This window comes from Dermacentor andersoni, chromosome 4 (assembly GCF_023375885.2).
Source record: "Dermacentor andersoni chromosome 4, qqDerAnde1_hic_scaffold, whole genome shotgun sequence".
NCBI classification, from domain to species: Eukaryota; Metazoa; Arthropoda; class Arachnida; order Ixodida; family Ixodidae; genus Dermacentor; species Dermacentor andersoni.
Window position 1 is genome coordinate 34,888,209 of NC_092817.1, and position 24,530 is coordinate 34,912,738.

The 24,530-nt window shown below is 46.5% G+C and overlaps 1 protein-coding gene and 1 long non-coding RNA gene across 2 annotated transcripts in view; one reads left to right on the forward strand and one right to left on the reverse strand.

Moving 5' to 3' along the window:
* The window catches only part of LOC126536907 (solute carrier family 35 member F3-like), a 203,970-nt gene that overhangs the window by 97,397 nt on the left and 82,043 nt on the right, over positions 1-24,530 (reverse strand). The window lies entirely within an intron of this gene.
* Positions 2,654-24,254, forward strand: LOC129386166 (uncharacterized). The gene is made up of 2 exons (XR_008613625.2): positions 2,654-3,183; positions 23,369-24,254. It is a non-coding gene; the product is annotated as an uncharacterized lncRNA (long non-coding RNA).

Here is a 24,530-nt window from a genome sequence, read left to right on the forward strand (position 1 = left end):
GCTAGCTAACAAGCAAAGTGATTTGCAACGTGTGGTAATATCTGTGGACAGGAAGGCGAGAATTTAACTTTGAAATTTAGTGTTTGAAAATCAGGTGTTTTGGTATTCAATGAAAACGGTGAACAGATAGTGGCAATACAGGGCCAGGAAATACCTCAGGTAAAAGAATATGGATACCTTGGTATATGTATAAACGAAGACATAGATATATGGAAACGCAGGAAACAACAATAACAGTAAAGATGAAGAGAAATGCAGCCATAATGAAGCACAGTGCACTAGGAAGATACAATAGGTGCGAGGGGCTCCTGGGTGTTTGGAAAGGTGTAATGGTTCCAGGACTTACTTTAGGAAAGGCGGTTGCTTGCTTGAAATCAAGGGTACAATCAGGACTCGATGGCAACCAAAGGTCAGTGGGATGCCTCGCATTGGGCGCTCACGAGAAGACTACAAATGAAGCTGTGCATAGTGATATGGGCTGGACAATTTTTGAAGTGAGGGAAGCTAACAGTAAAATTGATTGTGAAGAAAGACTAAGGAATATGGAAGAAAGTAATTGTGCTGGGAGAGTGTTGAGGTATTTGTAGAGGAAAAACACTGATTCACAGTGGAAGAAAAGAGATAGGAAGCTTACCAGCAAGTATGCGGCCTGTAGGGTGATTAACACAGCAACAAAGAACGCTAAGTGCAAAGTCGAGAGGCTGAAATAATCTCGTGGGTGGCGGCAATGGAAAAGAAATCTGCCATGAGTAACGACTTAAGAGGGGAAGAAAGAAATCAGGAAAGAAACAATTTATAACTCAAAGGGAAGCTCATTACTTTTCGAAGCGAGATCGGGATGTCTTAGAACACGCACCTATAAAGCGACATATAAGAAGAAAGAAGAAGCATGTGCTTGTTGCCGTAAAGCTAGGAAAATGATGGAGCATGTTTTATTAGAATGTGAAGATATCCGCCCATCGGTCGATTTAGGCACCACTGGCCTCATTGAAGCCCTTGGGTTCAGCGCGAGCAGGGGGAAACTAAACATGTCCGCAGAAGAGATTAGTAAGTGGCGATTAGCAGATTGCTGGAAGAAAAGTAGGGAAACGCCAAAAAAAAAAAAACGGAGACTTACAACAGCAAAGTTCACAATAGGGGGTCAGAAAATTTGGTTATGGGAATTCATCATGGGTTTCCTTTTTTTCTTACTTTTCTAACCTAGGTAGGCCATTAGACAGTATAATAGCCACAGCTTGGTGACGCAACCCACCATCCCGTTCCAAAGGGAACGCTTATAACATCCATCCATCAATCCGTCCATCCATCCATTCATCCATCGATCCGTCCATATTTTTTAACTACCTCGGTGTATAGAAATTTCAATAGCTCGGACTACGCCTCTTATACCTATATAGATAGCATTTCTAAATATTAAGGGACCTTACAACAACGTAGGCAGAGAATTGCTATGGGATATTCTCAAGCACGAAAGCATAGACAACGATTTCGAGGAGCTGCTGAGATATATAGAAACAACTGAGTACTAATTTTCTGCGAAGGTCGGAAATTCAATGAAGTCTAAGGTGAAAATTCACCGAGGACCGAAGCAAGGATTACCTCTCTACATTGTTGTTGTTCCCGACTGGAATACATTTAATTAGGGTTTGATTTATCTTACATTCGCAATGTGCAAAGAATGCAACAGAAGGTCCATGGGCTGGTGTATGCGGATGACAAAGTGCTAGTAGCGGAAAATGCTTGAGAAATACAGACTTGAAAATATATGCATGGCAACGCAGCGACAAATCTAAGACTTAATTTAGCGCAGTCAACTCGGGAATTACGATCTTGAATGTAGAGGCGAGCAATTACGTGACATGAATTCAAAAACAAATCATACCAATTAGCGATGTGTTCGAAAGAGACAGGACAGCAAGCGGAAGAAATTGTGGGCAGGAACCATAGCTTTCCGATCGTAGCGATTCATGAGCTAACCAAAATCAAAACTCCATAAACAAGTTGTAGCTTTTTTTTTTTCCTTTTTGTGCGCCGAACTCTGGCGAAAGGAGGCGAACCATTTGCGACGGCTAGTGGCTTCCAAGCTTCCGGGCTATAAGCCCGTAAATCACGGAGGCCACAGATCACTAGTGATCTGTGGCTAGAAGCTTCTAGCCTCGAAAACCTAAACCTTCCCTGCGACCACTGTTGCAAAACGATGAACGTAATCTCGAAGGCCGCGGATGACTTCATATAGTTTTGGCAACTGCCTCCAGTCGGCGCCTGTTGGCTTATCGACCACGAAGTTTGTAGTATCCACAGCACGCGCATCCGCTTCGGCGCGCGTTCAAGCGCCAGCGTTCCACTCGCTTCCTCGAAATTCTAATTTTACGCAGTAAATATTATATTGTTCTGCATTTTTTTCCTTAAATTGTAGTAAGGAGTTGTACGCGCTAAGCGAAGTACCATGCTGCGCTTATAACACAAATTACTTAACAAAGACGTGAGTGAAATGACAAGTGCTTACATATAGCCATAAATACAACGGAGTTTTATAATATAAATATTGCTGGCATTGTACAATTCCTGCGTGTTATTTGACCTACAGTGAGGAACCTTACATACAGTGGTAGCATTTAGTCCACGAAACCAGCATAAAATAACGCTACAAGAATTTATGTAACCAGCTTTTTCTGTTTAGTATACTTGTATTATCTATACAGACGCTCGAGGCGCATGCGCGCCGTCGGCGTCGGCGATGTTGTGCTGTCTCGCTGACGTAGGATGCGCGGCTCGCGTGCTGCGAGCTATAGAGCACCAGAGACGCACAGTGCGTTCGGCTGCACAAACAACGAAGCGAAGTTGACGTGCACCGTCAACGGCTACGCTCAACCACCTCGGTGGTGGAGCAAGAGCAGCAGTCCAACTTCCGCTGCTGCCATGAGCGTCGTGCGCACATTAGCGTTTTCGGCGTTCCTGCTGAGCTGCTGTGTGTATGCTCTGGTGCGAGCAGTGAAGGCCAAGCTAACGTTATCTATTATTTTGCTGGCCGCAGATTTATGCTGACGGTTCTCCCTCGGCCTCATCTCCCGCAGCATCGCGATGCGACGCCTGCAACGCCGTGCACTAGCTGGCCGAGCCCGTCCTGACGCCAGCGTTGCGAGATGCCTGGTGGCTGTCGGGGCGCTGTTCCTCCGCGCCAACGTGGGTTGCTTTGGCTGCTGCATCGCGCCAACACATCGCTCCCGCGTATGCATGGTTGAAACACAGTCCAAGGAGTTCGACGCAACGCTATACCTTGTTATCGCCGTCAATGCTTCGCCCTTCGGGCGAAAATGCCGAATTTTTTTCAACGAAATATCGCGTTATGAATGCAGTTATGCGTGTGTGCAGCAGCTTATTGCCTTTTCTTTTTTTCCGTCATTAGTGTCTTTTCTGGCTTATCAGTTCTCTGACGGCATAAGAGTCCCTTTTCGATATTGTTGAAGAGCAATTTCCTAATACAGCTCAATTTGTTGTTCCCATTTGGCTATCTTTAAATGCGTGAAAAGGCGATCTTTGCTATGTATAGTTGGGGTTAGGCCAGTGCATGTTGGAGGTACTCCGTTCGTACTGCACAACAGAGCACAGTAGTCACAGGTCATGTCTGGAGAAAGCGATGGCTGCTGAGTTACTGTGGTGTTTTACTGGTATAACGTTTGGCGGAAGAAATGAGTACGGTTCGTTTCCAAAAAATTAAGCGTTTTTGAAAGTTTTGCGTTGTGTATCTCTTTCTTGTGTCCGTACTCTTGCTTGAGCGTAGTCGCCTCGCAATCATTTTAAAGCTTTCGCTTTCAATTTTATGGGGAATCGTCGCCATTCGTGAGAAAACATACTGCACAAAGCTGGCCCTAGAAATGCGTGTTCAGCACAAGACGCTCTGCATCCCTTGACTAGTCGATAGCCTTTCAGTCACCCATCACATTTTGCGGGAACACGCCGCCATCACTCGGCTCAGGCATAAAATTATCGAGACCCTGCCTTCTTTCGCGACTTCGACCCTTACGGCCAAAAACCTTTGACCACTTCTCAAAATTATAGGTCGTGTTAAACAACGAACGCGCTCTCGCGGGGCACGGCACGCCTGAGCGAGTCCACATGGAACATAAACAGTCGTTCGATTCTTGCTCTGGATCCTGGCTATTTTACAAAGTGAGCATGGATCTTGCGCTCTCTCACTTCTGTAAGAGTTACGGTAAATGTAAAAAGATCAGTGGTATGGACGAAATATTATACACAGCTAGGCCACTTGCGGTACTGCAACTATCGAGCATCTACATTATGGAAGAAAGGACGCGCAAACAATGTGCCCAACCTGCTCGCGTAATCTTGCAAATTGTCACTAAACAAGAAAGCGTGCCTCACGAAGGCCAGTGAAGGTTTCTCTCAAACCGACTTCCACAACGCGTGGGATTCGCCTTTTTCGCATTTTGTTTCTGCTTTCCTGCGAAGATAGCACAGTAAACTGAGAATGAGCTTTAAAATCTCCGAACAGATTTCTCTGCTGCAATCACACCTGATCACCACAAGTGAATCACTGCACTTAATATAGGTACATATAGGAACAGTGCCTTTTGATATGTATGTGTAACAATGCATGCCGGTATCCATATATAATGTATCACGTGCCATTAATAAACGCTCTGAATATTGTCATCGATTACTTGAGAGTATTTCGAAGAGCTAATTTCTTCTCTGACGCTGTTCAGTGCATGGATGCGATCGCATTCAAATATTCTAGTAGTTCAAGCGACACGTATACATAGATCAACAGTGCCGTATCCACGTTCGAGAGCAACTAGCACACATTGGGCGCTGTAACGTAAAGCTATTCCAAACTTTTCATTCCACTTCTGCAATCAGCCCGCCGCGATTGATCAAAAGCTTTTTTGAATCACCCCAACTTCGCCTGTATGTCACGCGACGCCACGCAAACTGCGCTTCCCGATCTAATATGACGCGTCCACACTGATTATGCATGATTGACCGAACAAAATAAAAATAGTTATTTCTACTTTGACGCCTATTCGCCATTAACCCTCTGCTATTGGTCAAAAGGTTTGAGGCTGGACCCTCTTCACCTGCCTGTCACGCGACGTCACAAATCCACGATAACTCGCCGCGTCAAACTGACGTGCGCGCATTAAAGGTGCTATAATATGCTGAACAAAACTGAATTTCTTTCTGAATAACCGCAGGCTGCTCCGTACCGAAAGGAATAAAAGATGGCTGCCACCGATCGCTCGGGTAGTGGCTACTCGCACTAGCCGGAGAGCATGGCTTGATTTGCGTACAATAAAGCTTTTTGCGTGGCCGTGTAACGTTATCGAGCACTTTCGGCTCGTTTACGACCTCGCTCTGCCAGCTCTTCTTTGCTGAGAATCCGTTTTAGCGGCATTCTTAACCTTTCGTTTCATGCCGCCGCGATTTTCGACCAGCCATCTGAAGCTAAGTGAGGGAAAGCGGATATTTAGCGCACTGGCTCGGTCCCATCGAATCCCTCTCCACTTTAGCGTGCTCCTTGCCTCTTGTCAGCCAATCAGATAAGACAAGCCGTTCAGTGTAGGCAATGTTATTCGTTTTTAAAGCAAACAAAAGTGACCTCCGATAAACGAGGAGAGCGTTTGATTGGCCTCTTCAGACAACACTGCGGGTCACCGCCCGATGCTTGCGTCGGCGGTTACGCAAATTTGACGTCAGGAGATTGGAATAAAACATATTGGAATATTTTTACGTTATAGGGCCCTTGTCTTTTCCAAATATACTTAGCGCTTCAGGACGAGTAGATTTTAACGAAGAGCAAGGAGGAGAGGTCGGCCAAGCTAGAGTGCGTCTCTAGCCTGCTACTCCGCACAGAGAGGGTCGCGAAAACGTCCTTGCGCTCTTGGGAAGCTCTTTGGCCCGCTGCCAAAAAAAAGGAGATGCCGTGCGTGTAAAGGTCACGGTGTGACATTTCCACACAGCATATACTTAAATTGCGGCGCTGCGTGTACGCGACAATGGCGAAGAACACAATTCAAACCTGCCGAAGGTGTTATGTATTTTGTTAGCACCAACCACTTAGCTATGGACTGGTGGCTTAGGACGACGCGCTGTATCCACCGCTTCGGCGCACTCTTTCCTTGGAGCGCCGGCGGTGCTACTGTTATAGAAACTCCTCCGTCTTCTTCCTCTCAGTTGCCCCAGGGAGAATTAGGGGCAATCCTGGCTGCTCAAGCCGTTGAGACATCGAGCGGATCGTGGCAGGCGATCGACGTTAACAATGTTGCGTCCACGGTAACGGATACCAGAAGGGGGCAACGTCGGTTTCATCATCTACGTCACTGGTGACGAAAATGCACTACGCTTGACCATCCTATAATAAGATCCATAGACTCGGAGAAAGAAAGTTTGAATAGAGGCCAGCTGGGTGGCTAGAAGCTGATATCCACCCAGACCGTCGAGAGGGAACACAAGTTGCACAGCGCACGGACACCTTTCCGGCGCTGCTGCTCTGCAATAGAAAAACGACGTGCGTGTGAACCGTCGACGTTCGTCGGTATACACCACGCCACTGGGGAAACTGGCGCACACTCTGAAGTGTCGACGTGGTAGCTGGGGCAGTGTGGCGTCACCCGTGGCTTAACAAGCGACGTCACCCCCTGGTTGTCACTCGTCGCATACCATGAAATGGGTGACGGCTACAACGCAGAAAATAAAGAGAAAACGCCTCAGTTGTTGCGGCGGGATAGCGTGACAATTCTGTTCCGATATTTTCCTTTGCGGAGCTTCGTCAGCGATCCGCGCGGCACTTCACCTTTACGTTATCACTATGGATCGGCCGCTCATATCACTGCATTACATATACCTGATTAACTATCCACGGACTCATTGTCTCATCGGAGTCCGTGCTGCAGTGAAGTGTTTCAATCGTTTAGCAGTTCGTTTTTCGTAGTGCACTGTTTTAACATCACGACGTCCGTCGTTTTAACGTCGCGACGTACAGCAATGCCGCTGCAGTGGGAGGCTCAGAACTGCGCAACTACGCAATCAGATGTTCACTTTCTACTCGGAATAACCACCACGTTACAGCCATAAACAGCATTTTCCTCATCATCGGCGGGCAAACTCGAGCCGTTACTATCATTTCTATCGCATCCTCAAGCGCTACTACGGCACATAATGAGTGCATTTGTATGAAATGGGAGCCGAGAAGCAACAATGAGTGATGAAGCCTTGCAACACCGTGCAGCTAGGAAGGCGCCGATGGCAGCTGTACAGGGTCTCCGCCTGAAAAGTGTGGCGCAAGCGACAGGCACTGGTATCCGGTCGAGAATTCAGGTCTGCTTGCTCGAGGACGATTACGAACTGCAGCAGCGCAGCGTGAGGTAACGAGATGCCCGGAAAAACGTCGGCGCTCTCAGCGTGCAGAAAGGAAAGAAGCCAAGGTCGGCTGTTTAACAAATCGACACGCTGCTGTTTCCGAAGGCAGAAAAGAAAAAAAGAAAACGCTAACCGGAGTCGCCGTATGAAGCATTCGCAACACGCGTCGCACTGCGCATAGGTATACGATCGCGTGACGCAGCAGCACGGAATCATCCGATGCGACGGTTACGAAAGGACAACCGGACAAAAAATGCGTGGCTACGCCTCGTCTGGTTTTCTTCCTACGTTTGGCTTCACGGTAGTGGTGGTAGAGAAGTTGTCGTTAAGCGTAAGTCAGTTCAGTGGTCTTCTCCGGCACGCGTCGCGCGACGGGTACGAACGGGTGATTAGTCTGCGTTCATAGGTGACAAAGAATAAGCATATGCCCCACCTTGTAAACACGGAAGTAAGTTACAAGGCGGAAGTTCTTGTTTATCGTATACAGTACGGTTCGTTGTAGAAGAGGACGCTCGATTGCGCGGCTCACACTTGCTGGGCTCTTGAGCTACCCGTATCGGCAAAAGTAGTGTTTAGGTGCTGCAGAGTTGTAGAAGCTTGCACCCCCTACTGGAAGTCATCTGCTGCAAAGCTGAAAGCTTTCAGACTTTGCAGGGAAACAAAACTTTGCACGTGTATCGTGCTCGGATGCTCGTTTTAACAGTGAACCGCATTGTACACCAGACATTTGCATTATCTTCTTTCCTACGGCATTATGGCACTATAGCGTTCTGCTGCTGAGCATAAGGTTGCGGTTTCGATTCCCGGCCTCAACGACCACATTCTGCAGGGGCAAAATGCAAGAAAGCTCGTGCAGCGTTATTGCGGTGCACGTCAATGCAACAGGTCAAAATTAATCCGGAATCCTCCACTATGGCACCTCTCATAGGCCGAGTCAAGACTTGATACGTTAAATCCTACTAATCGACTTAAAGCCTATAACCAAAGGAGTAGTCTGCACTAAACGTGGGTAGAACGTTCTTCACCTTTATCGACCTTCTATTTTATGAGCAGTTCGTCTGCGTGAAGTACGCTTAAATTTATGTATTAAACAAAGCATAGGCGCCTGATGAGCTGCCTTGAAACAACGATTCACCTCAAAAACCCGTCTTTCGCGCTAAAGAGAGAGAGAGAGAGAGAGAGAGAATGTATAGAAGGGCAGGGAGGTTAACCAGAAATAGTTCCAGTTGGCTACCCTGCACGGGGGGAAGGAGTAGGGAGATAAAAAGAGAAAGAGAGTGGAAGGGGAGCGAGAGAGAGAAAGAGAGACGAGCACAGACAAACCGCGGACACTATAGAGACGGGCTGCAATATCCTAGAGTACTAAACCCATACGAAAAGGGAGCCCTATAACATAAAGCTATTCGAATCTGTTTTCATTGCAATCTGTTTTTATTCGAATCTCCTGACGTCAAATTAAGTAACCACCGACGGATGCATCGGGCGGCAACCCGTAGCGTTGTTTGAAAAGCCCAATCAAACGCACTTCTCGTTTAGAGAATGTCACTTTCTTTCGCTTTCAGTGCGAATAGCGTTGCCTACATTGAACAGTTTTTCTTATCTAATTGGCTGAGAAGAGGCGAAGAGCACGCACAAGTGAAGAGAGTTTCGATGGGGCCGAGCCAGCACAGTGAAAGTAGAGTACCGGATGAGGAGGGTGGTGCCGGCGTCTGCGATTGGTCCACTTCCCTTTATTTAGGTTGCACAGGCTCGTCGAAAATCGTGGCGGCGTGCAATGGAAGATTAAAAATGCCAATGACACGGATAATCAGCAACGAAGAGTAGGCAGAGCGATGTCGTACACATGCGGAAAGGTCTCGATAAAGTTATACTACCGCGCAAAATATTTTACTATGCACAAATAAATCCAAGCTCCCCGGCAGCTTCGACTAGCCAGTGCCGCAGCGGTCGGTGGACAGCCATCTTCTATTCCCTTCGGAAAGGGGCAGTCTCCAGCTATTCAGAGGAAAAAAATCAGCTTTGTTTCGCATATTAATGCATCTTTAACGCTTACAGATCACTTTGACGCGGTGAGTTATCGCGGTTTTGCGAAGTCGCGTGACAGATAGGCGAAGTGGGCGCAGTCGGAAAACGTTTGACCAATAGCAGTCGCTCAAGCAACGCCTTTTTCGCTAATGGCAAAAAAGGCATCGAATCATAATTATTTTTCTTTCGTTCGGTCTAATCATGCATAATCAATGTTCGTACACCATATTAGATGTGGCGTTTTCGCAGTTCTCGTGGCGTCGCCTGACAGACAGGCGCAGGTGGGGGTGGAAGAGGGGGGGGGGTCTGGAAAATATTTTGACCAACCGTGGAGAGCTGAGTGAAAATTGGAATAGAAAACTTTGGAATAGCTTTACATTATAGCGCCCATGTATGTAAACTCCTCTTTTGTCCGACCAGTAAACCACTGGAACAGGCTTACCAAAGCACAAGTGCACTTTATAAATAAAAATAGATTCTGTTCGTCGTTGGAAATCCACTGGGAGACTGGTGTTCTCTTGATTAAAAAACTAAGAGGAAGTGTCATAAATTATCATTGTGCTAATTCGTGGTCTTTATCGTCCTGCATGCATCGATGGGACGCTAAAGAGTTTCTGTGGCTTGTCCGAGCTGCTTTGGTAATTAATGAAACAAACACCCACTCCACTAACTTACGGGACCGATTATATTCCCTTTAAATGCTCCCCCACCCGAAGGAATGAATCTCGTACGAACACTCTGCAGTTTCCTCCGCCGCGCATTAAAACGAACCGTTTAATTATTCCTTAGAAATCACAAACCGCGAACAACCCGAATCGCTTCCACAAGCCTTGTTTATTTATTTATTTTTTGTGCACTTGCCGCCTTCTCATACCGCACAATAATGGAAAGCTGAGATCCATATACACTGACAGGACATATTAAAAGTAAACTGCCCGTGACTACTTTCGATAAAGGCGAGCCCACGCTAAGTTCCATCGCTGCAGCCCCGCGAGGCATCGTTCCACATTACTGTCGCCACTAAAGTATTAACGAGGCGTAGCCAGAACGCCCGCGACAGCCATGGGCGCGCTAAGAAGTATCCGGCAAACGGGTTCGAGCCGCGGGACCGAGCTAGAATACCTGGCGGGAGCCGAACCACCGTAAGTAATGGAGAGCGAAGAAGCAGAAAAAAAAAAGAACGGCAGAGGTCCGCCGGGAGGACGATTAATATATTATGTTATGGCAGTCGCCGTCGCGAGAGCTTAATACGTTTTGATAACCCGTTACCCCTCCTCTTCTTTTTTTTTTTTTTCCCGAGGCCGCGCTCGTTTCTAAATATAGAGCCGGCTTCGTTCTTTTGTCTTCGCGTCACGTGGTTCTAGCCCCCCTTGCCCCCTCCCCTTCTCGCTCTACTTCTCACTCACACAGTGTCCGAACGCCTGTTCTGCTGTTGTTGGCCTCGCTGTAGGCACGCGAGCTGGCCGGACGGGGCCACGGTTTTGCGAGGCGGCCTTGCGGGATGGTTGCTAGCTGGGCTAGTTGGTTCTGTGCAACTCACGTAACAGCGCGAAAAAAAGAAAAGATAATAAGTAATGGACGACGGTAAAGACAGAATGAGAAGAGCGCTTCCATAAGTGCCTTCCATAGAGAGAGAGAGAGAGAGAGAGAGAGAGAGAGAGAAGAGACGAAAGACAGGCAGGTTAACCAGACGCGTGCCCGGTCTGCTAACTTGCACTGGGGGTAAGGGTAGGGGGATGAAAGCAGAGAGAGAGGAGATAGAGCACAGTTTCGCGCACATTTGAAGATTCGCACCGACTGTGCACACGGTCGCCAAGACCTGTCAACTTGAGGTGCTGCAATAACGCTTTCGTGGCTCTCTGTGCCATCGACTCGCATAAGTGATCAATTCACATACAGAGATAGTGAAAGCTTTAAAGTTTAACAGAATGAAAGAAAAAAGTAGGAAGCAGGTTGGTCATAGTTATATTCGTCTAGCCAGCTAAAGAAAGAGGGAATGACGAAGGGACTGGATGGGTGACGATGACGACAGAAGGAAGAGCCATAACGCATAGCGGGCAAGCCTGCTCCCAGCCTATAGAGTCGCTTTCGCAAAACGCTCTTACGCTATAATTGTTCATAAGTGAAATTTTAAGCCAATCCTTATATAGGCTGGATATGTCATTAGCGAAGACGGCCGGCCAGGGCAAGGAACACTTGCGCGCGATAAACTATGGATTCGGCTCCTAAAATGCTAGACAAGTAAGGCCCGGATGGACCGAAAGCTGGATTCTCAGTCGCGTCAAAGGCCCAGTATAACTTTCTCTTGCTAGGGTACTCGAAAGCGCGGCTAGTGACCCCGTCGCTGCGACTGGGTGACAACGGCATGTTCTTACTGAACTGATGTGCAGTATTTTATACGCTGCGCTTCTGCCTGCAATTGGGGACGTTCTGCAATGTCTTACACCTACGTTACAGCTGGGATGCTACAGTGATCATGTGCCTGAGGTGGTACAGTTGCATGTTGTTCTGCTGGTATTGGTAATGGTATTCTGCTGCTGAGCCTCAGGTTGTGGGCTTGATTCCGTGGTTGCATAGTGGTGGACCGAAACAAATATAAAAAGATTAAACATCTCTTTTATTCTTTACCCCATAGCCTCATTCTTGAATGCGTTGAGAATTCGATCGACAAATATGGTTCCATTGACTTTCAAGATGCAACTGGGGTCCGACTTGGCGGTTTTTAAAAACTGTTAACGTTTTATTTACGGACAACGTACATTCAGTTTGAAGAGACACCACACTTGCAAAAGCAGGGTGTAGGCATTGGGTCCTGCATCGCGCCAGTCCTCAGTGACTTAGTACTTGCTATTTCGATCGTCTCATGCATGCCTTGTTCACAGACAAGAATGTTCTGAAGGTCGCTTTGTCGATTATTTTTTGGTTGTTTGAAATTGTGTAGAGCTGGTCAATGAATGTGAAAGCGTAAACGTGTTGGATATGTTCAAAGATGCGATGAGCCCGCTTGACCTAACGCGCGAACTCATTAATGGCCAAATCAGATTTTTAGATATACGGTTCCGGTTTAAATATGTTGGTGTCTGTTGGAGCTATGAACTACGCGCCAACAAACCACTTCTGCCTTTCATATCCGCCCATACTAAACTCGTTAAAGGAGCTATTGCCACGTTGTGCCTAAAGAACGCTCTTGGCAAATCTTGCCCGCTCTGTATCTCAGATGCGTTCAGTCATCAAGCCAAAAGAGTGCTGAGCACCGGATATCCTAAACATCTCATCATTTCGATCGCAGAGGGACTTCTCAAAAAGATGCGCACAAAGCCGCAGACGTGCGAAGCTCGCGCACAGCGTAGGCAGAAGGTAGCTGTGATGCCGTGCATTCACACGCTATCGCACAATCTGAAAAAGGTGGCCCAGCGTTACGACGTGAAAGTCGTGTTCTCTGCCCCCCCGCAAGCTGCCAAAGCTTTGCAGGTTGACCGACCCGGCGGCAACCCAGCAGCGTTACTGCAGCACAAAGCACAGGCGGTCTTTTGTTGAATGCGCAGAAGGTGTGGTGTATGAAATTCCTTTAAGGAACGGAAAAGTGTACTTTGGCCAAACTGGGAGATATGTTAACGATAGGTTAAGGGAGCACGCAAACAACATTTAAAAAATTGCGTGAGAAGGAAAAGGTTTCGAAGGTTTGCTGGCAAGTCATTGTCTGACTTGCGAGGACTGTTAGCCCAACCTTGAAAACACTTCCGTTATCAAAAGGAGTAAAACGCGTCTGACACGAGAAATCGCAGAATCTGAACGGATCTATAGACTTGGGGAAGGATGTATAAGCAGGCCGTCCACCATCTTTGCAGACAAAGAGCCGGCATATATGATAACGCCTGGCTCGGGCAGTACGTATATTTTTGTGCTGTTCACAATGATGTTGTTGGAAGTTCAGCGCTCGTCCTTGTAGTCCTGTCTCCGTCCGTGTCTTTCTTTTTAGCGCTGCTGCCTTTTCAAATATGTACCCCAACACGCCAAATTCGCCACAATAATAAAGAAGCTTTCGTGTACTTGGATTCGTGCCCAGTTCAAAGAACATCAGGCCGTCAAGATTATTTCGGATCCCTCCTCTATATACGGCATTTTTGTAGCCCGTGCGTCGCATTGCGATGACAAGCTGAGCCAACAACTATATCATTTTTTCCATCTCATTAGCTCTTTCCGCCGTGTGGGCACCAGACCGGACGTTCGTCGTGCTCACCTCTATTCTTTAGCCGTTTGTTTTCCAGCTTTGTGTTCTTTTTTTCATGAAGCAGCGGAAACTGTCTTCTATATGGTTTTAACAATGACATGGTTCAATGTACTAATTCGCTATCATGTTTGCTGAGGCTTTCTGCTCTCCCTTGTCTCCGGTGTCGCGCCTCTATGTATACGTCCATGAAGGCAGTTGCGTGCCGACGAAACACATTACTGTTAGCGCACTGTCTCGACTGTTCTTTGTTCTACGCCATGTTGCTGTGCTACGACGAACGTCTTCATAGTATCAGCCGTACCAATAAGCCCAAATTGTCACGACGAAACATCTAGCCACAACGTTCAGGCCGCCTATTTCGGGCGCTAGTGTTAGCAGCGCCACGTGGCGAGAATAAAAGAAGACAATCGCTTAATCTATTAGGTTGTCAATGATTCGCCATGGCGACATCTAGGACCTCTTAGTGTATATTAGTGTATTCAGACTACAGTATAAATAATAGGCCAGGCAAACATTTCGGTATCCTTGATACTGCGTGTACTTTCTTTAGCCCCGAATGACAAAATCGAAGACGGTTTACGGACGCCCGCTTCAGTAGTGCAGTACAGGGCTTGTGTTTAAACGGCGCAAAAATAAAGAGCGGGAAATCCAGAATGACTCGCCGCCTGTGAACGCGGATTACGCAGGCTGTAATGCGTTCTTGCTTGGGTAACACAGGATCTCTGCAGACCGTTGCGACATTTGCAGCAACGGTGAAGTAGCTCATTGCGGTGAAGCGGACTCAGTAAACAGGCAGTCCTTCGGTTCATCTGTGATGTAGCTATATGCCATACCTACTTTCTTTTCTTTTTCTTGGCTATATTTTCTTTCAGAATAACGTGGTTGTGGAAGAGGCTTCAAGTTCAGTTCAAGCTAGCTGCGGTACTTACTTGTGTACAACACCTTTATGAATCCATCAAACAAGCAAGAAAACGTTCAGTAGTGAACAAGCCACTCTGCTGTATATGAGTCACTCTTCTAGGCCTGAGTACTGACGTCATCGCTATTTCTGCTTTTCTTTCGCACTATTTCGGCATTTATCTAAAAGGGGCACTAAATGAAAACACATAACGAACTTAGACTAGTAAAGTATTCATTCTGAACACCTTTTTCTTTTCGTTATATTCTAGTAACCGGTTGACACTAGCATAGGAAATAACAAAGGAACTTTAATGTCTTGAATCTCGTGCCCAAGTTTCAGCGCCGGTACGTCGGCCTGACGTCATTATATTGAAATTAGTTTTTTTCATTTCAGTTTTTCTGATGCAGCAGATGTTCTCAAAGCTTGCCAAGCTCAGCCCTTGGCTCCTTTAACGTATAATGCAGTCCATCTTTGCCGATACCAAATTAATTAGTCCTGAGCAGTAGAGTCAAAATCTGGGACGTCCCGGCGAGCTAGTACGAGAAATTTAAGGTGGCGCCGCCACCCGTTCCTCATTATCGCGCCTTTTCTAGATTGTCAAGTTTCTCCTCGTGGTAAGAGTGGCTTTCTCGGTATTGTAGTTGAATAATTTACCAATACAGCTCAAATAATTGTTCTCTTTAGCGTCCCTTCATAAATATGGCCTAATTGCCAAGGCGGCCTTAATCTCTATTGAGAACTAACTTCACAGAGCTGTGAAAGAGCCCCCAGTAACATTGTGGTAACGTAGAAAGTGTGAATTACGTCATCATGACGGATGACCGTATAAGAAGCGCCTTCCTCAAACTGATTTTGGAATATCAATTTACTCGGGCAGAACGGCAAGAAAAGGATCTGGTCGACGTGGCGTCGACGTCGAGAAAAGAAAACAGCGCTGAGTGGAGACATGTGGAGACACGTGAGCACATGTATAGTTGCTCCGGTGTTTGTGTCTATTTTTAAAGTCTCGTCCCGAACGCTGATTGCCTCACGATGCTTACGTCGCCAACGCACACCCGCTACTCTAACGCACGTTTAGTCATGAGGCTTTAATTAGCGTGAACCATGATCCTCCACTATATCTGTTGCAGAGCTCTTGCGGGGCTCCACCACGGTGTGAAGCTGGTTTAGACTCGCCAGGTTCATTTAGGAGTCCACGACATGCACCGGGCGCCGCATACGAGATAATTTCGTTCGCCTCGTTTGCGGCGCGCGATGCATAAGTTATACGGCGCCGCTTGAAGCACATGCAGTTGTGCTGCGCAGTGAAGCGCACCCTAAAGAAAGCGCGAGTATATTTCCCGACGTTTTCCATTCAGAGCACACTGTGCGAAAGAAAGAGAGAGAGAAGTTATAAGAGAAAGGCAGAGAGACTCACCAGACTGAGGCCGGTTGTCTACCCTGTGCGGGGGAAGCAGTGAAACGGGACTAAATCACGAGTAGAAGGAGCGAATAAAGCGGTAGTGTATGCACGTATAAACACGCACAGGCACTCGTCGTTTATCTAGCCAAAAGCGGTCCTATAGGCTGGTGGCTTTCAAGAAACGCGGCAGCGTTTTCGTAGCTTTGTGCGTCGCTGTACATGTGCTACACGTACATGTACGCTGCAGGGGAGCCGTTCAAGTCGCGCATAGGAAATCACTGCTGCGGTGGCGCTCAAAGATACCGGGTCTAACGGCCCGATTTGTGTGGCTTCCTCTTGAAATGCAACCGTGTCTTCGCTATCAGGACTGTTTCCAAAATTTTGTCGGACACGTTCATCTCAAAAGGAGTAGATACGTGCTTTCCCTGGTTTCATTAGTGCTTCTGTTAGTTGCAGCCGTCTCCTTAGTTTAAGGTCATACCGAGCATATTTGACTATCGCGTTTTGCTCTTTTTGCTCGCTTATTGTCGACGTAAACTTCCAGGTCACTGCTGCAGTTTATAGTTGTTAATGGGATAATGTTTTCCTTGGTGGCCGTTTTATTGCGCCAGTTGAATGTCATTTATAAAAACACATTTCATAACTTAATGTAATCACGATTGACTGGATGGTCGGTTGATTGAGTGATTGGAGTAAAATTTCAGCGTCCTATTCATGTCACTACAACTGACGCTTTTGATGCAACATCTCGTACAATATCTCCACTACAGTGCTTGTTAATCTGTTCCTTTAGTACACATAACGCCATGATCAAGAGAAAAGAATTCTGAGAGGTACGCTTTCTTTTTGGTTTGGCAGTCAATCACGCCACTTTTATTCGGAACCATGGAAGAAATAGCAATATATTATCGTGTTTTCATCGGTATGTCATTTTTTTTTCTCAAAACATCCTGCCAACCTCAGGAAATGCGCAGCTGCGTGATTGTTTTTTTGTCGAATGTCTTTCTCTCTCTTCTTTCTCTCTCTTCTTTCTCTCTTTCTCTCTCTCTCTCTCTATATATATATATATAGTTCAAGTTCTCGCGCGTTTCCCCCTTTCTTTCTTCCGTCTATTCTCGCCTTCTATATTTGAAAGAAGCCATTGATCAGCTAAACTTGAAACTTTTCAGAAGTGCATTCTCTTTAATCAGCAATACGTCGCGGCAACCAGAGCTTAAGGGCAACGCACAAGTATTGGCGGACACTCAAAAGCCATCCATCACGCGCCCAGAGCTGTTTACACTAAACAGAACGAGAGCTCTTGACTCTCCGAAACGCAATAGCTGAAGATACGCTCTAGAGAGTCCCGTTAAGATGCTTAGCGCAGCCACATCGGGCAACGGCCCGACGCTGTAGTGCACGCGGCGCACATCGAACGCGTCATCGTTCTTGCGAACTCGGCGCCCGGCAACGGGATAATAGCGCATCTCCGCTACTGGTGCAAGAGGCTCCTCGGAGCGGAAACGTTGTCTCCGGTCCCGAGACGCGTGCATAAGGTGCGCGTATGCACGCGCATGCCGGCACGCTTCACGTTACGCGACGAAGCGGGCAACCTGTTCAACCGTCGCGCGCTCCCCTATCCGGTGACTCTCTATAGGGCCGCGTTTCGCATCGCTTCTTCGCAACTTCCTCTGGTCGGAACCACGCGCCTGTGACAGGGAGTTTCTAACCCTTGCACTATATAGGCTGCTAATGAAAATGCTTTTACTCGAGACGTGTTGACGACTGTTTTCTGTAACAGCTCACCTGGAAGGAAGTGCAGATTGCAGTGATTGCGCGCTAATTTGTCTTAACATTTGCGATGCCTTTATCAGAGATGGAGCGGCTTCGACTATACATAGGTGTAACGGTTGGCGGAGCATCAGCTGCGGCGGAGCACTAACTGCGGCGTTCTGCTGCTGATCGCAGGGTCACGAGTTCGACACGCAGACACGACCTCGTTCCGATGGAGGCGTAATGAAAAAGAGAAACGCAAATGGTCAGAAATAATTTGGAGCCCTTCATAAGGCGTCCCTCAAAGCCCACAGCAAAAGCTCCGAAACTTAAAACCTTAACCACACAGACAGAAAGAAAGAAAAAAAGACACAAGGAAAGAGAGAGAGAGAGAGAGAGAGAGAGAGAAAGGAAGGAAGGAAATAAATAAATAAATAAATAAATAAATAAATAAATAAATAAATAAATAAATAAATCGTCGTATGCTTTCACGAAGTACTTTTCTTTGTCCTTGCTAGTCTGCAAAATAAACATCAGTCGATCGTGCGCGTTAAACCTAAACATAAGAAAATATGACATTTGGGTATGTAGCACATATTAGACAACAAAACAGATCAGCTTTACGCGGTCCTTGTCGCCACGTGTTTACCACGAAAGAGGATGGGAGGGAGAGAAGAAATAAAGAAATAATGCGAATAAAGAAAAGAAAGAAGGGAGTGGGGAGCAAGTAAATCTGGAAAAGAAGGAAGGTAGGAACAAGATCGTTAACCACACCTACATCCTCTACGGTACCATAAAACTGGACAAGGGACGAGGAGCAAAGAAAAGAGAGGCAATAGTTCCTGCAGTTCACGTATATTTGATGTTCGTATTACACTGAAGTGCCTAAAGTGCGGGCCTCTGTACGTTTGCCTCAATGCTTCCAGACAGCGCTCTGCTCTCCAGCTAACATGACGGTTTTATCACGTGGTCTAAGAAACTCCTCTGCTCGCGCACGTAGATCAAACTGTATTCCACGTCCCCCTTTGTTTGGACGTCGGCAGGAATCCACTCCTATTTTCCGCTTATTCGGCATCTGCTAGAGACCGCTGGCTTCATCCAAACAACTGTTCACAGGTTGGCAGGCAATTTTGTACACCCTCATCGTTCCGCGAGGGCGAGCTGAAAGATATCACAAGCGTGGCGATAAAACATGCTGAGCTACAGAGGCGACTGCAGAGGCGGTAGAGGCGCAAAGCGAAGTCGCTTGATAAGCGAACACCGCGCAGGGAATGCACGGCTAGAGGCGATGGCAGCGACATCTGAACACCACTTGGCATGTTAACGTGGATATGTCCCAACATTTCAGTGCCTTCCAGGACATTGGGGTATAATCGCGGAGGAGACAGACCGCATTCACCAGGGTCACATAAAATTTGTTTATAAAAGAGCTTTTCCCTAAAAGTGAGGCTTCAGTTTTGGAGAAGCGCTATGTACTCAGTAAACGGCATAGAAGATGGCCTTCACCTGCAAGCAATTACAACTTTTGTTCACCATCGATCCAACACTCCAATCAAGGCCATCACAGTGTCTACCCACGGGGTCTGAAGACCCTTTATCACGGGCTTCGACTAAACGTTGCACACACGAACAGTCCTCATTTTCACAGTGGCCAGAGTACAAGTCCATGTTATTACAACTGCGGTACCATGGAATCTCTAGAGCACATTTTTCTTGAGCGCCCAGCTTACAGAGACGAGCGACATCGACATAACATGAGCATGCAAACACTCGACCAAGGCCCTTTGACATTGACACGGATTGTGGGTCCCTGGTCTTGCCTATCAAAATATCGCAACGCCCTGCGCTTCTTGGTTTATATAATTGAATCAATAAGTTTGCTCTCTAAATTATCACCGCACGCGTCGTCTCATCAAGGCGGCGTGGCTCTAGATGGCGCGGGGTCTTGTGCGAGAAGCACGAAAGAGGAATCCCGCTGCAGTGCACGCCTCTTACACAGCTCGTTTCGACGGTGGCAATACGCTGTGTCACTCTATTGATTCAATGCTTAACGCATTACCGACGACAGTAATCGAGAGATGGTTTCTGCCGAATTTTGTTTATTTTGCATTTACCGTCAAACTTTAACAAGCTTACCTACCTTCATCGCCTCTTACACTTAACCTGTTGTCGATAAAATCCCAAGACCTGCTTTCCCCCTCCCCCGTCCGCTTTTTTTTCTTCTGCTCATCATCTCCTAGGGTTTTCCTTCGACTTCGTCCCATTCCAGAGTAGCATGAATGCGAAAGTACGCGCGCTAATCACTCTGCCTTTTCTATAAAGCGCTTTCTATCTTCTCTGGAGCTTTAGCAAAGCACGTCCACATACTATGTAAGCTGTGTTGTGTGTGTGCGTGCGTGCGTGCGTTCCCAGTTCAGTGACTTGGCTGTAAGACTGTAATACAGACGTGCTGATTCATGCACCTTCTCGCTTGCGCCCATTTATTCATGTCCTCATCATCATCCTTCATAACCCTTTCGCTTCCCTTTTTCCCAGAGTAGCAAGCTAGAGCTCGCTAACTATGGCCGGTAGTTCCCCCCCCCCCCCCATTTTTTTAAAATAAATTATCTCCCTCTCTCTCTCTCTTTCTCTCAAATTAATGTCGCCTCCATGCACTACAAACGGCGCGTACGCGTCCAGGAGCGCAATTCTGCCGACGAAGGATGTACGTGCCATCAAGATGGCGCGCACAAGCCCTAGTACGTTGCCATGGCAACTGAAAAGCATCACGAGGTTCTTGGGTAGAACCTCGTAATTTTCAGCGCACAGTGATTAATGACGGTCATTTAGCCTAGCGTTGGTATTTTATATGAAACAAACGCCGCGTGAGGTGTGACGAGAAAATTTGGCAAGAGGACGACTACTCACGCTCATCGCAAGATGACATTATTAAGATATGTGCTTTTTAACTGTTAAACGCGGAGTTTCCATGCCTGCAGATAGATTAGTATTATTGTTTGATTGTTTATTATACCGAAAATAATTTTTTTTATATAAGTGAAGCAGTGCAGCCGGAGGCGTACTGCTTCCAGCCTTTCCAATTAAGTAAAATCCATTTATCTCTACCTAACTATTATAGTGTACGGAAGGTTAACTAAGGGCGTCAATCAGCTTCCTGTATAGGGTAAGAAAAACTAACAGTGCTACATGCTGATGTAAAAAGGCTGAAGAAGACATAGAACCCCTTCTTCTACATTGTGAGAATCGTGATGCTCCCCGAACCTTTCGACTCATGAACCTTTCGAAAGAACTACATGGCTTGGATAGACGGCCACTATCCTTAGGAAAAATTTTAGGTCCATGGCCAACAGAAGAACTTGAAACCATCACTGCACGCGCCTTAGTACATTTTTTGGAGGAATCAAAAACATCACAAAAATGTTAAGTCATGCAATAGTTATTGCTCACATTGTTATTATTAACAGGCACCCTTAATTTACTGTTCATTGTGTCTTCGTGTTCACGTAGCATTTGTATTTGTTGCATTTAGAGTGCGGTGTTCAAGACAAGAGCCCAACATCTTCTGTGTGAACATCTTGGTTTTGTGAACATATATGCTGTGGGAACTCATGTGTTGCGTGTGAGCATTTCGGTTCTGTATTTATACTATGTGAACTCTTCTATTGCGCGAACATTTATTTATATTGCAGTACTGAGACTTGGTACTTGAATGTTCGTTCATGTGTTTATTAGTCAAGTTTGGTGATTGTTGACAACTTTCCGACGATAACTATTATGTAAGAGAAGAGGAGTAGCCGGCGCCCCACATGGGCACCAATCTCTACTTAAATACATTTAATAATAATACAGACGTGCATCCAATTCGTTCCCCTACAAGAAATGAAGGGAGTTACGGGGAGGAAAAGAAAGATAAAAAGAAGAAAGAAGACAGAGAAAAAGCAGCTGAAAATAACTAGCACTGCTAGCTTCATTCCTATAAATGTGCAAAGTGCCGTGCACCTTAGAATCATGCAAATTAAATCTCTGTGAAGGCTGCGGAAAAGATCAAATTTAATTTCACCGACGTTCTTAAAAGCACCTGTGACGGCTATTACCACTGAGCTTAATGAAACTTCCAGAGAAGCTGGGAAAAATATCGACAGCATGGACGAAGTAAGAATAGTTCAATGAACGAAGAGTATCCAAAATATGCAAGCTCAATATGGCATACTCAAAAAAGAAGAAAAAGTGTCTGAATAAAGATAAATACATTACCGGAAAAAGAAAGGGTAAATACAAAAACATGCAGATTGGACCATTCACTTGCTTGCAGTTTGAAATTAAGTTTCTAGGAATTCTGGGAATCCTTGGACCGTTTCGGCGATCGTATCGAAATGAAATTGGCCACATTCACGTCGATCGAATTCAACTAAACAAAAAAAGGCCGCGTACGAGAGCTTTCCCTCTTCATTTGTGTTTTGTCTTGGTTTTTACTTTTTCATTTGTGAGCATACATGCTCACAAACTACTGAACTATCCCTTTCATACGTTCTACGTCTGCGTCAAAATTCGCCAGATTATCCGAGTGTTCTCTTTATCATTAGTGCAGGGTATGCCCATCTCGCTAACCGTTACGACTTCTGTTACATGTTTGAGCAGAGGAATGCGCCACAAGCCACCATCATTTCGTGAAACAGAGGTCCAAGAGCAACCTCACCGATTATCACCATGGAAAACGGTGCGCTTCCTTCTAAAGCTGCATTTGCGAACAACTGCACATTCTAGCGTAATTTGATTTTCGCAGCCGCTGCTGTAAGCGCTCTGTTATTATGTGCTCTCTCTCTCTCTCTCTCTCTCTCTGTGTGTGTATGTGTGTGTGTGTGTTAAGGGGAAGCTTTCTTGCCGAGGGCCAGGCACTTTTTCGTATGTACCTGGCCTCTAACGCCGAACACATGCAACGCGATGGGGCCATCTAGGAACGGTGCAGCGAAGAAGCAGTTTACTGTTTCAAGTATGGAGTTTCATACACTATCTGTTAAAGGGAACTGTGACGCTAGTGCCTACGGAAGCTGCTAGCTGGGTGATTCAGCCAGCATAAGATTGGTTTTTATAGTAGATGGATTTGACTGAGCTTCGTCCTTTAGGCTTCTAACGCCTTTGTCACTTTGCAAACTCATCATTTTCCGCGAAGTACGGTGTTGCAAGTAAAATCTTCTGATGGCAGGATTCAAACACAACATCTCCAGCGCACAAGCCGGATATGGAAACCGTTACGCCACAGACGCATGCGTCGACAAGCTGCGCATGGAACGCCCTTTCTCGCACCACGACACTACGGATCAGCACTAACGATTCAAAGAAGTGATATATATATATATATATATATATATATATATATGACGTACTGCACATAAATATGTGTATACAATATCCATCCGTCGGTTTTTCACTGCAAACAAAATCCTTTTTCATGTAACGTGCTCCTCTTTATTAGTAATATTTATATCTCGAAAACCACACCTCATATACACACGCGCTTGTTTCATCGGCCAGCCACACCAAGAATGATTCGCTTTACGTAGATGTGGACTGGAGTTGGGCCCGCCTGTTCTTGTTCTCCCATTTTTCTCTCACCCTGTGCAGAGTAGCAAACCAAACTTTGCAATCTCGTTAACCTCCCTGTCTTTCTCTATTTCAGGGGACGGTGGTCTGATGATGATGACGCAGATAAGGCAGTTCGCACGTTAAACCAAGAAGACCACTCTCTCAAGGACTCTCTCAAGGACTGACGCTACGAGACAGATTCACAATCTAGTACGCACACTTTCCTTAGCTGAATGGAATACCGCACATGTACAGCGCACCACAATGCACAGACGAAACTCTTCGTTACAACTCGTACCTCCGGCTGGACTGCACCGACGCGAAGCGTCTATACTCTGTCGGTTGGGGTTAGGAGTGGCCTTCACGAAAGCTTATTATGCACTAATTGGAAAGACTGACAGTCCTGAATGTGATGTCGGCGGATTCGAGGAGAACAATAGCTACTTATTGTGCCGCGGTACCCAGTTTGAAGCACAAAGGCAATCTATGTCCAACGCATTCAGGAAACTAGATGATCGTCCTCTGAGTGAACATACAATACTAGAACGGCGTCCCCACCGGTTATCGGCTCAGAAGGCAGTGGAGGCACTTTTGTGCTTTCTGAGAACGTCTGGTTTGTACGAGCGCCTTTAACTTAGTAGTACTGGGAGTACTACCGTTCACGTCTCTCTCTCTTTCTCTCCCTCTCTCTCTCTCTCTCTCTCTCTCTCTCTCTCTCTCGTGGCGGTGGTGAAGCTACAGATAAAGTTATCCTGGCAGAAGGCCGGCAATCGCTCCTCTTGAGCTTCTCTTTCGGTGTCATGAATATCCGTCTACTATATTCAGCCAGTCCAGTCTCTCGCATGAATGTGCGTAACATGCGCTACCCTTCCTTGCGCACTATCTGCGCTCCTTTCGAGAAAACTAACGGTTCTGCATGTGGAGAGAAGATTCTCTTTTTCCTCACCTTCTAGAGAGAAATAAAATAAACACTTCACTTACCTGTCTTTATTGTGTTATATTATGAGGTCATAACCTTGGGTGCCATTACGACGTTATCCTCAAGGTCAGGCAAAATTCCACGTACAGAGAAGCCGCTGAACTAGTGCGGCGTCGCCGACGTCGCCACGGATGGTCTTCCAGGCAGAATGCGGCGGCTGTAAAGACGTGGTATACACACGCACTACTTTCTGCCCATCCAATGCCACATACACCCGAAGTCGAAAAACATCGGGAACAGAAGCTGGCAAAACTGTTCGGCCTGCCCTGCCGTACTC